This window comes from Dipodomys spectabilis, unplaced genomic scaffold (genome assembly GCF_019054845.1).
Source record: "Dipodomys spectabilis isolate Male_0828 unplaced genomic scaffold, ASM1905484v1 ptg000268l, whole genome shotgun sequence".
Lineage (NCBI taxonomy): Eukaryota > Metazoa > Chordata > Mammalia > Rodentia > Heteromyidae > Dipodomys > Dipodomys spectabilis.
Genome location: NW_024870945.1, coordinates 275,918 through 292,642, shown reverse-complemented (window position 1 = coordinate 292,642; position 16,725 = coordinate 275,918).

The following is a 16,725-nucleotide window of genomic DNA, read 5'->3' as shown; positions in this document are numbered from 1 at the left end:
TGTATGAGGTTGCAGAGCTTCTGCAGGGCAAATGACATAGCTAGCAAGATCAATAGAAAGCCCACGGACTGGGAGAAGATCTTTACTAGCCATACAATGGACAAGGGTCTCATATCTAAAATATACTTGGAACTCAAAAAATTATACCACCCAACAACAAATCCTCAAAGAAACAACTGCCCAATAAGTAAGTGGGCGAAAGACTTAAAGAGAAGCTTCTCTGAAGAAGAAAGAAGGATGGCCAATAGACACATGAAGAAATGTTCAACATCCCTAGCCATAAAAGAAATGCAAATCAAAACAACATTGAGATATCACCTCACTCCAGTTAGAACAGCAAAAATCAAGAACTCTAACAACAGATGCTGGAGGGGATGTGGACAGAATGGAACCTTACTTCATTGTTGATGGGAATGTAAACTTGTTCAACCACTTTGGAAAGCAGTATGGAGGTTCCTCAAAAGACTTCACATAGAACTCCCCTATGACCTAGCAATCCCACTTTTGGGCATTTACCCAAATGATCACAAACAAGGCCACACTAAAGCTACCAGCACAACTATGTTTATTGCAGCATTATTTACCATAGCTAAGATATGGAACCAACCCAGATGCCCCTCAGTAGATGAATGGATCAAGAAGATGTGGTATATATACACAATGGAATTCTATGCCTCCATCAGAAAGAATGACATTGCCCCATTTGTTACGAAATGGAAAGGCTTGGAAAAAATTATATTAAGTGAAGTAAGCCAGGCCCAAAGAAACATAGGTCCCATGGTTTCCCTTATTTGCAATATCTAGTATAGGTATGAGTCAAGCGGAAAAAGTCAGAGAATGTGATGTTAGGAAAACGAACCCTCAAATATGTATTTTAATGTTTTTTTTCTTTCATGCATGTGTTTCTAACGCATTTATAAGATTATTTCTTTGTTGCTTTGTATGTCCCTCCCCCACAATGTAACCCCCGCTTTCACTATATTTGATGTCAGTATAACATGTGGAGGAGATGGGGACAAACAAGTCGTTTAAGGATTCAGGTGGACCTGTTGCAACAATGAGAAGTACAAAATGTCATGTCAAAACCAGCTTTACAATGTCGGTGGGGGGGGGGGGTATGTTTGGGTGGGGGGGAGGGGGGAGGCTGGGAAGGGAGGTGAAGGGTAAACAAAGGAGGAGGCTGCAATGCTTGGTAAGAAATGTATGCATTATCCTGCCCATGTAATTGTAACCCCTCTGTACAGTATGTTCTCAAATAAAATAAAATAAAATTTGAAAAAAAAAAAAAAAGAAAAGAAAACTTTGAAACAATAAAGCCATTCCAGTATGTAGATCTATGGGATATAGAGAGCATTACTACTAAGTGGAACATGAATGATGAGGCCACTCTTGTTTTCTACTAATTCTAAATCATGGTAGCTAATCATACAAATTTGTAAAAAGTAGAAGGGAAGAATTATTCTGGTTCCAAAGAAGTCAGATATAAGAGCATGGACTTAACTGGAAGAAAAGGCTATGTTGAGGGAGCAGGAATTATACTAGCAATGAACTGGTGGATAAGATCACATTTCTTTTTCTTTATTTCTATGATGTGTACGGGTCTTAAATTCTGGGCCTGGGTGATGTCCCTCCACTCTTTAATTCACGGCTAGAGCTCTACCACTTGAGCCACAGTGTCAATTCCTTTTTCTGGTGGTTAATTGGAGATAAGTGCCTCAGTAAACTTTCCTACTTGTGCTGCATTTGAACGGCAATCCTCAGATCTCAGCCTCTTGAGAGGATTATATGCATGAGCCACCAGTACTTGACTCAAGATCACATTTCTAGGAATGTACACTCAGGATATGTAATGTGTATGTTCATCTATCTTTGTATGAATTCTTGAGTTAAAAATCTGGGCTACAGCTTAGACTTTACATTAACAAAAGTATTTCTAGTTTAAAACTTGATACTCATTGAAAAAATAAAAACTAAGAATGTAAAAGAGTCTGGGAAATTCAATTTGCATCCAGCCTGGGCAGAATAGTCTTTGGAACAATACCTATAATTTACCAGCCAAAAGCTGCATTGGAAGAATGGCTCAAGTGATATAATACTAGTTATGAGCAAGATTGCTGAATAAGAACTTGAGATTTTTGCATACATGCATACAAACATTCACATACACACAGAAGCACTTATATGTGCAAACACAAATATGAAACAACTCTCAGAATGTGTAGAAAACTTAGAAAATAATAGAAAATATGTCCTGAGTAAGAATAAAATCAAGTAATAATTTTTAATATTAGAAAGTCCTCAAGTGAACTTTCCCCCCAAAAGCTTGAGAATGTTATATAGATAGGGACCAGAGATAGTAAGAGAGTCAAGTAATCATTACTAAAGGGATGGGATCCATCTAGGAATGAATCAGAGACCCCTGCAGGTGCATCTGAAAATGTTCATATCCTATGTCAAATGTTAGGACATCTTTGAAAATTGTACATCAAAAGTTTAAGCAGTCAGTCTAGAGGAAAAAAACATTGGAGAAGTTCACAATTACTAGTATGTTTCTAGATTAAATGAACCAACAACCTATGGCACGGCAATGTGATACAAACTTGCAATTCTAGCACTCAGATTAGGACAGGAGATTAGAGAGTGGATTGCATAGTGATACTTTCCTTGGGCTAGGTACTATAATTTTGCTCAATAAAACAAACCAAAGGACAAGAAAGGAATTCACAGTTGGAAGTTTGGGATAATTTTGTTATTATGTTTTGAGAAGTCATTTCCTATTTAAATGCAACTCATATATCATCCTCAGTCATGTTTTACATGCTCTCTTCATAACAGAATATTACTAGATGCAAATAGCTCATGACTCCAAACCAAAAATTTGAAAAAGTAAGCATCATTCTGTTGGATTCCAAAGAAATGATGAAGGATTACAAAAGCTTAAGCCTGGAGAAATAGAAAAGATATCTAATGTAGCACATTGTAGACCTGGCTAAATGAGAATTTAGATTCAAAATAAATATTTTGTTTGTAATTTCATATTCTACAGAATATTACAAAATTCTTTTTAAATAGAAGTTTTAATTTACAAATTCACAAATGATTCTGGCATTCTATTTGTCTAGAATATTCTTTCAAGAGAGTTATAATTAGGACTTAGTTAATAGATAATTCCAACAGTTCATGTATAACGTGATAATGTGAATAATCTAGAAAGAGTTGCCAACAAATGGGTGATAGTAATTTATAAATTTAGATAAAGAGCAATATTTTGAGATTTTGGTGTAACATGGTATGAAGAGAGTTATTGTGAGACATCTTTTTTCTTCTACCTATACATAACACAGGAAGAAATTTCTTTTTTTATTGTGAAAATACTGTACAGAGGGGTTACAATTACATGGGCAAGATCATGAGTACATTTCTTATCAAGCATTGCAGCCTCCTCCTTTGTTTACCCTTCACATCCCTTCTCAGCCTCCTCACACCTCCCCAAGCAGTCCTCCTTCTCGCCCCACCCACACCAAACTTGTAAAATTCGTAGTAATTTCCTCGATTACGTACCTCTGCATACAATGAGAAATATGCTGGGTTTCAGGTTTTTTTTTTCATTTTGTTTTTGTTGTTTTGTTTGTCCTAGGGCTTGACCTCTGGGGCTGGGCACTGACCCTGAGCCTGTTTTTGGTCAAGATTACTGATCTACAGCTTGAACTTCAGTGCCACTTGTGCCTGTCTTTTCCTGAGCAGTTTATTGGAGAAAAGAATCTAAGAAACCTTTCTGCCTGGGTGTGCTTTGAACCATAATATTCAGATCTTAGCCTCCTGAGTATCTATTATAGATAAAAGATAAGTATAAAGAATATTTGCAAATTTTCTGATCTCAAGAATACCACTTGGGGGAAAATGATGCAGCAAAGTTTAGTGCAGTGTTCTTAGAACAATAGAAAGGGCATTACATTAGTAGAAGTGTAGAATTTTTTCACAATAGTGTTAAGCTAGTCATGCTGTGAATTTAGGGAATTTTAAGGTGCACCTTACAAGTTGGAAAATATTGGGCTAGAATGACTTCAATGCATAAAATGTTGGGATTGATTGTCATAGAAATAATAGCTTACTCTGATGAACAAATGTTTACTCTAGAGTAATTATTATAGATTCTTCATAGTTTTATCTTCTACCAGAATGTGGCTAGTTTTTCTATTGACCTTTAATTATGTAACACCCCATTAGAAACTGCATCTATTGCAGAATAGAATGCATACAGGCACTGTTTTAAATGTCTCTGCTATGGCATGTTCGGAATTTGAAAATGAATAGTTAGCAGTCATACGAATTTTGAAGAACCCATATATTCTCTTCTCTTAACAAAAATTCAGTTTTAAAACTTAAGAGTTTCCAGAGAATTGAACTATTTTCTATTTAGTATGAGACAATACTAAAATAATTTTTTTTCAAAATAATGGCAAGTATATTCTGAAAATTTTGTATAGTTTGATAACATTCCAGTTGATGACCCTCTGATAAAGAAAGGGGCAATTAATTCAAATTAGAAGCCAAATATTGTTCATTTTTAAAGGTAATACACATAGAATAATATTTACTATACCAATACAGTGAAATTATATTTTATGTAGCTTATTTTTAAATTTAATTTTATTGTCAGTTTAATATATAGAAGGGGTTACGTAGTGAATACATAACATGTCGAACTTTTTACCCCCTCCCTCATTTTTCTCACACATTTCATTCACAATACCCCTCACAAGTTGTAGTGTAAATTTCCAACATGTTGTCTTGTGAGTATTGCTATTGCATTGGTTTGCCCTTTATCCTTTGTGTCGCCATTTCGTTGTTCTTCTTTCCTTGCTAAATTAAGTATGTATACAATACACAGGATACTGAAATCATATGCAGCAGGGGATAATCCACAGGGGAAAACACAAAAGAAAAAAGAAATCACATAGTACATTAAAAACAACAACCACAAAGGAAAACTTCTATTTCAATGTCTAGGAGTTCATTTTGCTCAGCATCCACTTATATGGTCATATATACATAGCTCTTGAGCCATTCTGCTCATCTGCTAGGACCATCCTAGACATTCGCTACTTATTACACATGAGGGAAAACCATGGAATCTGTTTCTTTGTGTCTTGCTTATTTTACTTAGTAGAATTTTTTCAAATCTTTCCATTTCCTTATGAATTGGAAGCATAAAATTCCACCTTGTGTGTGTGTGTGTGTGTGTGTGTGTGTGTGTGTAATATCGATTTCATCAATTTTATCGATTCGTTCATCTTCTGAGTGGCATATTGGTTTAAAACATGATTTCATGTAAGTATCACTTCGGGTCATTCAAAAACGACAGATGCCACCTCCCCAGATATACTTAAATCATAATTTCGAAGTAAGATAGTATTTTATGTTGGTAAAGTGTTGACATATCTGGATGAGTCTAATGTATATTTTGCACTGAATTAGGCAGGAAGATATCCTATAGGATAAAATTGGTAGTGACAAAATATTCTCTTAAGAAAGATTTAGGATGCTGCCAGAAGTATGAAGAAATTCAGATAATTTTGAAGAATTTAGAAATGCAAGCTCAAGTATGACTCTTTGAATAAAAATTATGTAAGCAGATGGGCAAAAGAAGGGGAAGAGAAGAAATAACTGAGAGCAGAGCAGTGTCCCAAGTTAGAGTATAAAAATATATAATCTACAACTTCCAAGCTAAAAGAGAGAACAATATGATACATCCCGCTTAATTTAGGAACATGCAATATATTTACTTGGCTTTTCCCTACTTTAATGCTCCAAAAATAAATGAAGATTTATAAGAAAAATTATATCATTTCATTACTTCAACCTGAACACTAACTGTGATGAGCCCTCTTTTTCTCACGTTGCACTTGGAAAATAGTCCCTAATTTGATGATGTTGTGGCTGATTACAGTCAGAGTTAGGCCCTTCTACTTGTACCATTATGCCAGACTAGTTTAAAGCAGTTTTCCCCAAGATATTAAACTACATTCTCTGAAGCAGTACTTTGAACACATCCTCACACCTGAGCACATAATTTGAAATTATACTTCAGCATTCCCTTGGCACATTCTACTTTGTGCCTTTGTCTTCTTTGCACATTCCTTTTGAGATCATGGTTGCTCTATTTCCATTTCATCTTTACAAACTGCTAAAACATTGTTCAACTACCAGTTCTTGTTTGCACACGCCCAGTATATTTATCAAGGTACTTTGTCCATGTTAAACAATAGGGTAGTACTCACTCTCTGAGGAGAAAAGTTCCACAGTATAAACCTATGTCCACATTCGAGGATGTAGAATTTAAAGCATTATGAGACAAACAGTGATATTGTAATTGAAAGGCTCCTTAGGGGCATTTTCTTGGAGCTCATTAGTTTTACCAGGAGAAATATAAATATCCACAAATTATGGAGCTAATTAGTAAGTATCTCAATTAACACTAGATTCTAGATGTTGTGTTAGTACAAGTCAAAATTGTATTATTGTTACATCAGAATCGTTCCCCACTTGCCAATGTGTATGAAAAAATAAAATAATGGCATTAACACAAAATGTCTAATCTTTTTAGGCATTTAATCCTAGTGGTGAGGGTAATGTCTGAACTCTTCCATTCAATAAAACTTGAAGGTTATAAGAGCACTTCCTACATATAAGAATTTGTGGCAGGTTGATTGACAGGGTTATTACAGCATGGAGATATTCCTAACAAATATTAGATTTAAATAGAGTATATGGCAGTTATGATTTGTCAATGGCTATTGAGGCATTTTTTTATTCTAAAGAAGAATCAATTCGAGGAGTCTTCAGTCACATCAGTAAAGCTGTATGTTCAACCTAATACTTGGTGCTATTGTCCTACATTTATAATGATTAGGCTGATAAGATATCCAACCATATCTAAAGACATTTCAATAAAATTCCAAACTAGTGTGGATACATGGGTCACTCCTTGGAACTGTAGCACAAATTAGGCTGGTTTGTGCTGTAGTTCAATCTATAAACTCCTGGCTAAAAAAGTCTTCAAAAAATATTCACAGAATACCTCTAAATAGTTAATGAGAGTTACATCTGTATAATTCTTCTAAGGTCAGGATATAAGCCTTTGTTCCCTGCATTTAAATCAACAGGATCTGTTGAATTCATGGATCCAGAATTTCATGACTTCACATTCATATTTCAAAATTTTATCAATATGACTTTCACCAAAACACTGTTCTTTTTGAACTTGTCTATGTCGTTTACTTTTCAAATCCAAATAGCATATTTCCTTCAATACCTTCCTGCAAATTCTTTCCTTCCTTTACTTCTGTAAATCTGTGTTTATTACTTTTTTGTTTCCTTATTTATCTCTTTCTTCTAATCTTGTCCACACTGTTGCTCACATTGCTCGCACATTTTTCAGAATTTTCCTTTTCCTCTTCCCTTTAATAATACCCCTGATTTTATTATTTTTTCTATTTATGGTCGTGGATATTTTGACGATATCTAAACAGACCTATCTTTGCATCTGTGTAACATAAACTTTAGAATTTTCTGAGAGTTTTTTCCTCTAAATCCATCATTTCCACTTGTAGTCCTTATCACCAAGAATATAACTAACACAAATGCTAGCCAGAGATGTGGATGCACTTTAGATTTCTTCTTACCCTTCTACTCCCTGCCATTAGATAAGATGAATGATCAAGATTTTCTGTTTCTGTCACTAAAACAATTTCTATGTACTCCCTTTTATGCGCCTGACACCAGCCTGTTTCAAATACTCATCACTGATCCTCTAGTCCTAAAACAACCGTTTACAAAGTATGATTTTTCCACATAGTCTTTTCATATTGGTTCTCTCTATCACCAAGTTACTCTCCTTGTAAGCACACAGAGTGAAGAGCTCATATACAAAATCCAGTATCATTATTTACTCACTATATTGACTGTTGGCCTTACATTTCTCATCTGTAAATGGAGGTAATCTACCAGAAATATTGAAGAATATATTTGCTGATTTCTGGAGCAAGAAAAATGATAAGTGAAGAGTCCTTACGTTTTCCACCTTAGCTTATAAACAAAGAGTCAAATTCAATTTGTTGGTATAAATTCACAAATAGTTTCACGCAGAAATAAAAATAAATTTTAACTACTGGCTCTACGGCCTGTGTCCTTTTATGGTAACTTCAGATATGTAAGTGGTATTATGTAAATTGGGTCATATGTTTACACCTGTACTGAAGAACATACTCTTAATATATCTTTGGAAACATTGGTTTGAATACTATCTATATGAGAATGTTATTTGAACTAATCACACTTAGGTGAAAACTATAACTTAGTCCATCAAAATGTGGAAATAAACGATTTTATTTATTAGAAAAAATACCACCAAGAAAAGTGAGTACACATTAGAAAAATTGCAGGAATAACGTTAGTAATTTTTACTGTCTGTACCTGCTTATGTGATTTTATTTATTGATATTGAAACTCTCCTCTTGTCATTCTTATTGTATGTAATCCAACACTGTTTATAACTGGACAGCGCCCAAGCCCAGAGTTCAGGCCCCATGACCGGACCCCCCCCCCCCCAAAAAAAAAAGTGTTATACTGCAAAGAAAAAAAGATATGGCGGTTTAAAGTGTCTTATGGATGGATGTTTCACTCCTGAGATGATTCTCTTGTTGCAGGAGTCAGTTATCAATTCCTCTATTCTGGTCCTGAATTTTCAATAGCAAGAAGGATTTCAAAAAAGCAGGATCCAGTGAGTATGAGCAGCAAAAGGAGCCTCTCCGCAGACCAGTACTCCTTCAAAGAGGGTCCCAAAGAAATATTGGGGTTTGTTTTGTTTGCTTGTTTGTTTAGTTTGTGCTGGTTCTGGGGTTTGAACTCAGAGGGTGCACCCTGTCCCTCTACAGTTATTTTTCCTGCCCACCTGACTCCAAAGCTAGTACTCTACTGCTTTTAGCCAGAACTCCACTTCTAGATTTTTCGGTGTTTAATTACAGTTAAGAGTTTGACAGACTCTGCCTCCTGAGTTGACTTTGAACTAAGATAGTAAGAAAGCTAAGTGACATCAAATGTATGGACTTCTCTTTCGAACTAAGAAATATTAGATGAAGATTATTATTAAGTTAATATTTGACAATTTTTAAAAGAAGAGAATATGTTCAGCAAAGAAGACATAACTTAAGTAACTCAGCAAAAGTAGGTGCACTGAACCATTTTGGAATTACTCTCTCTGCTTGGGAAGATTACTATTTACTTCATCATTCTTTTGGGGAAACTTAAAGTCATATTTGCACTTTTTTGTTAGTTGTGGGGCTTGAACTCTGATCCTGGGCACTGTCCCTCAGATATTCAACTCAAGTTGAGCGCTCTACCACTTTAGCTACAGCATCACTTCTGGGTTTCTGGTGGTTTAATGAAGATAAGGATTTCATGGATGTTCCTGACTAAGCTGGTTTTAACCACAATCCTCTGGTCTCAACCTCCTGAATAGCTAGGATTACAAGCATGAGCCACCAGCACCCGGCTCATATTTGTGTTTAGTGCAGTTAATGACAATAGACAAAAGACAAAATACAAAGAATAGAAATCTGAACCAAATTATGTGACATTGCCGCTTTTCAGATTAATTGAGGTAGCAATAAATATGTCCTACTTTTCCATGCTGTTACATTAATGACTCATGAGCTATGGAACCCTTACATTAGCATCCTCTTCCATCTGTGTAGGTGTATTCAGTATCAGGAAATGTTCATACAGAAATACGGAAAGATGTTTTTAGACAGCAAAGGATATAAGGTATGAAAGAGCAGCATAGAGGGAGATACATTTATCACACAGAGATTAAGAAGTAGCCTAAGAGATTTAGAATGCTAAAGGCAATGAGGAATAAGTGTAGTTGATAATTAGCTCTTCAATAACCAAAAATGATTCCCTAGAATGGTTTCTGCTATACCATAGTTACTATCATTTATTCCTTCCATCTGGAGTTATTCTTCCTCTTCTGTCACAACTATTAATTAGCCTCTGCCTTTTTGGTGCCATGACTGGCCAAAAAGGTTTCCAAATCTCACATAGACTACCCTTCTCATTGTGATTAGCAGTGACCACTCAAAAGCCTTGAATCTTTGAATTTCCAGAGTTAATCTTCATCTGACATCTAAGCACATTCTTGGCATTAATTGCCATGACCTTATGAAGAAAACTTTTTTTCAACACAGTATCCTAATATAGGTAAAGTACATGAATTAGGGACTATTGTCAGGTATCAGTATGGAAGAAGTAATTATATGTTCCAAGTATAGGTTCTTTATTTTGCATTTACTAGGTAAATTTTTGTTGTTGTTGTTGTTGTTGCTGTTTTGCCAGTCCTGGGGCTTAAACTCAGGGATAGGGAATTATTCCTCAGATTTTTTTTCTCAAGGCTAACCCTCTACCACTTGATGCACAGCACCATTTCCAGTGTTTCTTTTTCTGTTTATTTGGTACTGAGGAATTGAACCCAGGTTTTCAGGCATGCTAACCAATCACCATACCATGAAGCCACAATCCCACAGCCTTAAATGACTTTCTTAAGATGGCATTACATTTTCAGTCTGTAACTATGTATCAAAATTTGGCCAGAAATTTTTGCTAGAAAAGGACATTGAACACAATACTGTGTCAAGTAAGGCTAGATGGACAATGAATAACCATCATGGTCTAGCTAGGCATAGAGGGGCTTACCTCATGGAGCTCATACAACAGACTGAGCGAGACAGTTCCTGACCCACAGCCCACCTCCAGAATGAGAGGACCACCTTAGTTCCAGCCACATGGGGACACTGGGCCACCTCCTCCAGCACCCATTCAATCAGTTCCTGAGGGAGAGAAAGAGAAAGAAGTTCAGTGGTTCAGGCCTATAACCCTAAGTACACAGGAGGCTGAGATATGAGGATCATGTTTCATAGCCAACCCGGGCAGGAACGACTGTGAGACTCTTATCTCCAAAGAACCACAAGAAAATCGGTAGTGGCCTTGTGACTCAAGTGGTAGAGTGCTAGCCTTGAGCTGATGAGCTCGGGGACAGCCAGGCCCTGAGTTCAAGCCCCACGACTGAAAAGAAGTGGATTTCCTACCACAAGAAATTACTGAATAGCACCCATTGTCCTAGGGAGCCTGACTCGGCAAGTCAGGCTGAGCTTCCTGTCATGTGGGAGTCATGTAGGTCACCCAGCTTCTCTGTGCCTCAGTTTCCAAATCTGCAAAACTGAACAAAGTGAAGGATCCATTTCCTCATAGGGATAGGGTCATAATGAAAGAGACCCATGTTTTGTTCATAATCCCAATGCCTGTCTCACCATTAACACACACCTTTTGAGCTCTTTCCTGGTATCTTTCTGTCATATGCTTACAGAACTGCTGAGAACCGTATCTGAGGGCTGCTCCCTCTGTGCCTGGCCGTGCTCCAGAGATCTCTCTGTATTAATCCCTTGTTTCCTCACAACTGTCCCATGAGGAGATTGAAGTCCAATGGTGAGGGCCCAACCTAGAGCTTAACCTGTGGTTAAGAATCGGCTACCATGGACTGAATTTGGGACAATCCATCTAAACCAATGACTGAGTGTAGCACCACATGTCTACCATCCTAACTACAGAGGACAGGGCCTGGTGGTGCACACATGTCACAGATAGGAGGACCGCGATCCAGCCCAGCCTTAGCATATATTAAGTCTCCATCTCAGAAATACCCAAGACAGAAAAACTTGTCTTGCATGGTAGAAGACCTGACTGGCAAGCCTAAGGCATTGAGGTCAATCCCTAACATACCTAAGAACCAGAGGCCCACTACCCGAAACTCATGCCTATAATCCTAGCTACTCAGGAGGCTGTGATCTGAATGTCACAGCTCAAGATTCAAAACAGGGTTGGCCTTGCCCATCAGACATCATGATGACAAGACCCGGAGTCTGACATATGTTGCTGTGCTCCATACTAGCAGGGCTCTTATCCTTACTAAGTGTTGGCCATGCTCTCTGTACTCCTGGGAAGCCACCCATTGCGGGCCACTCCCAGGTCTTCCCAAGCACCCCACTGCCAACTACCAGACCCGAGAGTACACAGCTCCAGGTAAAAGAGATCCCTTGTTCTTGTACTTTAAATGTGCTGAGTCCCCTTCAAGCGTCTCACCCTTCCAGGCCCCCAGACTTCAGCGGTGAAGCCCATGCACCCCCCCTCAAAGATAGCAGATAGAAGTTACCAAAACATCCAGCCTCCTTGTTACAACCCACTTCTACACACACACGTGCATGCACGCACACACACACACACACACACACACGTCCAGACCAGTGACAACACTCATCCATGCAGCACCTGTAATTTGCCAACTTATTACTCACTTCAGTACAGTCAGGCTGTACAAGGAGAAAGATGATCTCTCTGTCTCTCTCTCTATGTCTCTCTCTGTCTCTCTGTCTCTCTGTCTGTCTGTCTCTGTCTCTTTCATTGTCTCTCTCGGTCTCTCCCTGTCTCTTTGTCTCTCTGTCTCTCCAACTCTCTGTCTGTCTGTTTGTCTGTCTGTCTGTCTGTCTGTCTGTCTGTCTGTCTCTCTCTCTCTCTCTCTCTCTCTCTCACACACACACACACACACATATACAGATTCAGAGCAGTGCCTCTCCTGAGATTGTTGGAGACCAGATGGACCGGGAGCACCAGCAGAAGCTGGCAGAGCTGGAAAATGTGATCAGCCTATGAGAACTGTTGACAGCTGGGGGGGGGGGGGAGATAGGCCGGGTGTATGTGTGTGTGTGGGGGGGGTGTTCCTCCCAGATATTCACCTTCTGTTCTGATCCCCTGCACCCTTACCTCCCTACTGGGCTTTTCTGGGACCCTCTTCAGTTGAAAAGGGTGACCAAGCACAGAAGACAAGGGCTCACACAGCAAGGGGGTTCTATCATCTGCATCCAACACCCCCACCCCCACGAAAAGACACCAGAAGGCAGGTGTGGATGTGTTGTTCCCCTCTGACTAAAGCCACCAAGTTCCAACCAGGGAGAGGAAGAGTGCAGATGTGCAGCTGTGTGGCTCCCACTGCTCCAAGTCAGGGGCTCCGTGGCGCCCAGTCCTCACCCAATCCTGCATCTCCCCTTTTCCTCAGGTCAACACCCATCTCCACCTTGGGATGCATTTGGCCAGAATGTGGGGCACCAGGGAGGTGTAGGTCTGGGTGAGGAGGGGGGAAAGGGGGAATGTGGGGTGGCAGGGAGGGCATGCATGGCAGCCACTCACATGTGCTGCAGGAAGAAGTTGTTGGCAGCTGCTCTGGCAAGCAGCGATGGCAGAGGCATGGTGGACACTCAGGTCCGGAGCAGAGTACAGAGTGGCCAGGACCAGATCAGAGCCGCAAGCCAGCCAGTGGTGCACTATTGCACAATTGCCTGAGGACTACAAGAGACACCACAGGTCTGAGCAGGCAGCACAAGGTTTGAAATGCTGCACCGCGGAGAAGGGTAGTAGAGGGCTGAATCACGGGCGGGCATGTGGTTGGGCTGAGCAAGGCCTCTTCTCCAAGGCCTCAAGTCTCTTGCTCACCACTCAGTCACCTCTACCTTCCTCAACTCCTGGTAGTGGTGTCAACCAACAGAGGGAATCCCAGTGCTACAGGCCAGAATGTAATGTGAGTGTGGTCACCATTCTTGTATCCCATTGAACAGAAAGAACCATGAAAGAATGGGGGTCTGGATCCTGTGATCCAGGCAGAATGGGTGGAGTCAAGATGACAGCAGTGCCTTGTCCAATCCAGTTGGAGACAAGAGGGAGACATGCTTTAGCGGGATGGCTGCACAGATTGTTCTGTATGTCTGTTTGTTGCCACTCTTGGACCTTCAACTCAGGATCTAGGCACAGTCAGTGAGCTGCATTTGCTCAAGGCTACCCCTCTACCACTGGAGCCACACAGCTCTTTTTCTGGTTTTGTTGGCACAATTGGACAGGGGTCTCAACAACTTTCATGCCTAGGGTAACTTTGAACATGATCCTCCAGTCACAGCCTTGTAAGTATGAAGGAGGACTGCTGAGAGCCACTGGTGCCTGCCTAATCATTGGTCTTGCTGATATTCTCGGACAGATCGGTGAGTTCCCTATCTTCGGGTTTAATTGGTAGGAGCTGGAGCCCACAGTTTGAATCCTGGTCCTGCCACCTCCAAATGGCAAAATATCCTAAGAAACTCATTCCTATCCATATGATTACCAATGGAATGTGATGTATGTCATGATTGAATGGGCAGTTTTTGAATGATTCTAGGATAAAATTTTACACAATTACATTATGGTACAATGATCGATTTTAATGAATACTTTATGAAGCATTTAAAAATTACATTCATTAAATGGAGGCATAATGAAATACCTAAAAATTGGACGTCACATAGTATAAAGGTGGCATTTTTTTCTGCCAGGAATGGGATGTGAACTCATGGTCTGGGTAACACTGTTGGACTGTGTGGGAAGGGGAAGCTTGCCTCCTTGAAGTCAAGAAATTCAAGTCTTTTCCTTAGGCATGAAATCAATCCCCACCACTAGAAAGCATCCTATTTGTGTACATTTTAAATATGTGATTTATGTTTACACACATATGTTGACTTCATAGTGCGTTCAGTGTAATTATTCATTTTATTTTTTTATTCATGTATTGACTATTCATTTTATTGACTATTATGACACATAGAACATTGATTACATAGGATATAGATCTGCATATGTATTCCACTTCATACCTGACACCCAGGAGTTTCACATAAAAGGAAAACGTGTCACCATCAGCTTCTTACTCCATGATTCATTTTTTAGAATTCCTGGCATCTGAACTCACAGCCTCCGAGGCCCAATTCATGAATGGTTGAGTGTCAGCATGCTATTCTGGGGAAAATTGAGCTGACAGGCAGTTCCTAGGACCTGAGATCGAGCCCCAGTGGTTGACAAAATAAGAATAGATTGACACACAGATGGTAGTAGGCTAATAAATAAATAAATATATATTTATAAATAAATATATATATTTATAAATATATATATATATATAAATATATATATATATATATAAATATATATATATATTTATAGAGTGCCAGAGATGTCTATCCGATATTCAGTTATATAGACTACATTCCTACCAATTCTTGGGTATTTATTATGCCTCCATGTAATTAATGTTATTGTTTTCATCCTTAACAAATTATTAAGTAAATCAATCAGGGTGCTGAAATTATTGCATTACTGTAAGCAATAGTATTCTTTTAATACTTAATAAACATTAAATAAAATCAGTTTCCTGAAATCATGCTGTCTAATTTTGTAGGAGCATCATTCGCAATCAACTCATTCAACCGTAACATTGATATCATTCCACTGTTATTCCTATGGATGGGAACGAATCTCTTTGAAACTCCTGCCATTGGTTGGTGTCAGGAGGGGGATTCAAAATCAGGGCCTACATTGCCACGTGGGTCTATGACTTCCCAAATAGTCTGCCAACCTTTAGCAATGCAAGGTGAAGTACCTTTGCAACAGTTTCATTCAGACTCAGGAGGGTCATCGTGCAAAAGAAGAAAAGGTAAAAAATCCATCTCGCTGCATTTCTTCTTTGCATTTTTTTCCCCACACAAGGCTGGGGGATCTAGGATCCCAGAATCAACTGTGGGTCCAGTGGCTGCACCCTACCATTGGGTGATCGAAGCTGAGGCAGAGTTGCCACGACCTGAGTTCAAACCCCTTGTTGAGCCAAAAATAATATTAAAAGAAATTAGCTCCCTGGCTTGCAATTCACCCCGTTTTTTCTGCCAGGCTTTGGATTTGAACTCAGGGTCTGGGTAAATGTGCAGCTCTGTGGAAGAAGGGGAAGCTCACCGTACTTGAAGATAAGAAAGTCAGGCTTGTACTCTAAGCCTAAATTCAAGCCTCAGCCCTGGAAAAGATACTATTTATATACATTGTAAAGACAGGATTTGTACCTATGGATGTTCAGTCCATACACATTTTGGGGTGATTGTTCCTTGTATTTTTTGTTTTCTTCATTTATTTACTGTTGATTTTACTATGATGACACCCATTCCGTTTATTACATTGATGACATGCTATCACATGGCATCTAGATTTGTAGACATGTTCTCCAGCATGCCTGACACCCTGGACTCTCAGAGAAAAAAAATTCACACTCGGCTTCTTACAACATTATCCAATTGTTGGTAGTGCTGGGATCTGAACTCAGGGCTTAGCAGGACCAATTGGTGAAAAGTTCAAGGTGAACACACCAGCCTGTGAGCAACCAAGGAGTTAGGCCATTCCCAGGATATGACATTGACCCCCAGGGTGGGCCACGGTAGTCATAAATTCATTTTTTAAACATAGGATCTATATTTATATACATGTGTGGACAGCATCTTGCGTTTGGTGTACTTCTACTTATTTTCTGTCTTATCCATGGAAGGATTCTGTATTTTACTGAGCATGGTGATAGATATAACAGTGCTTACATGGATGACAACGTATTGCCATGGCTATAGGGTTTCCTATGCATTCTCCATCATAGCTGAGACCCAGGACTTTCACAGGACAGGTGAATCAATGGGCTTCTCACATCAGGATTCATCTTTTGGCAGTGTTTTGATTTGAACTCAGAGCCTTGCAGTCCCAACTGGGGAAAGGGTCTAGGTAAGGACA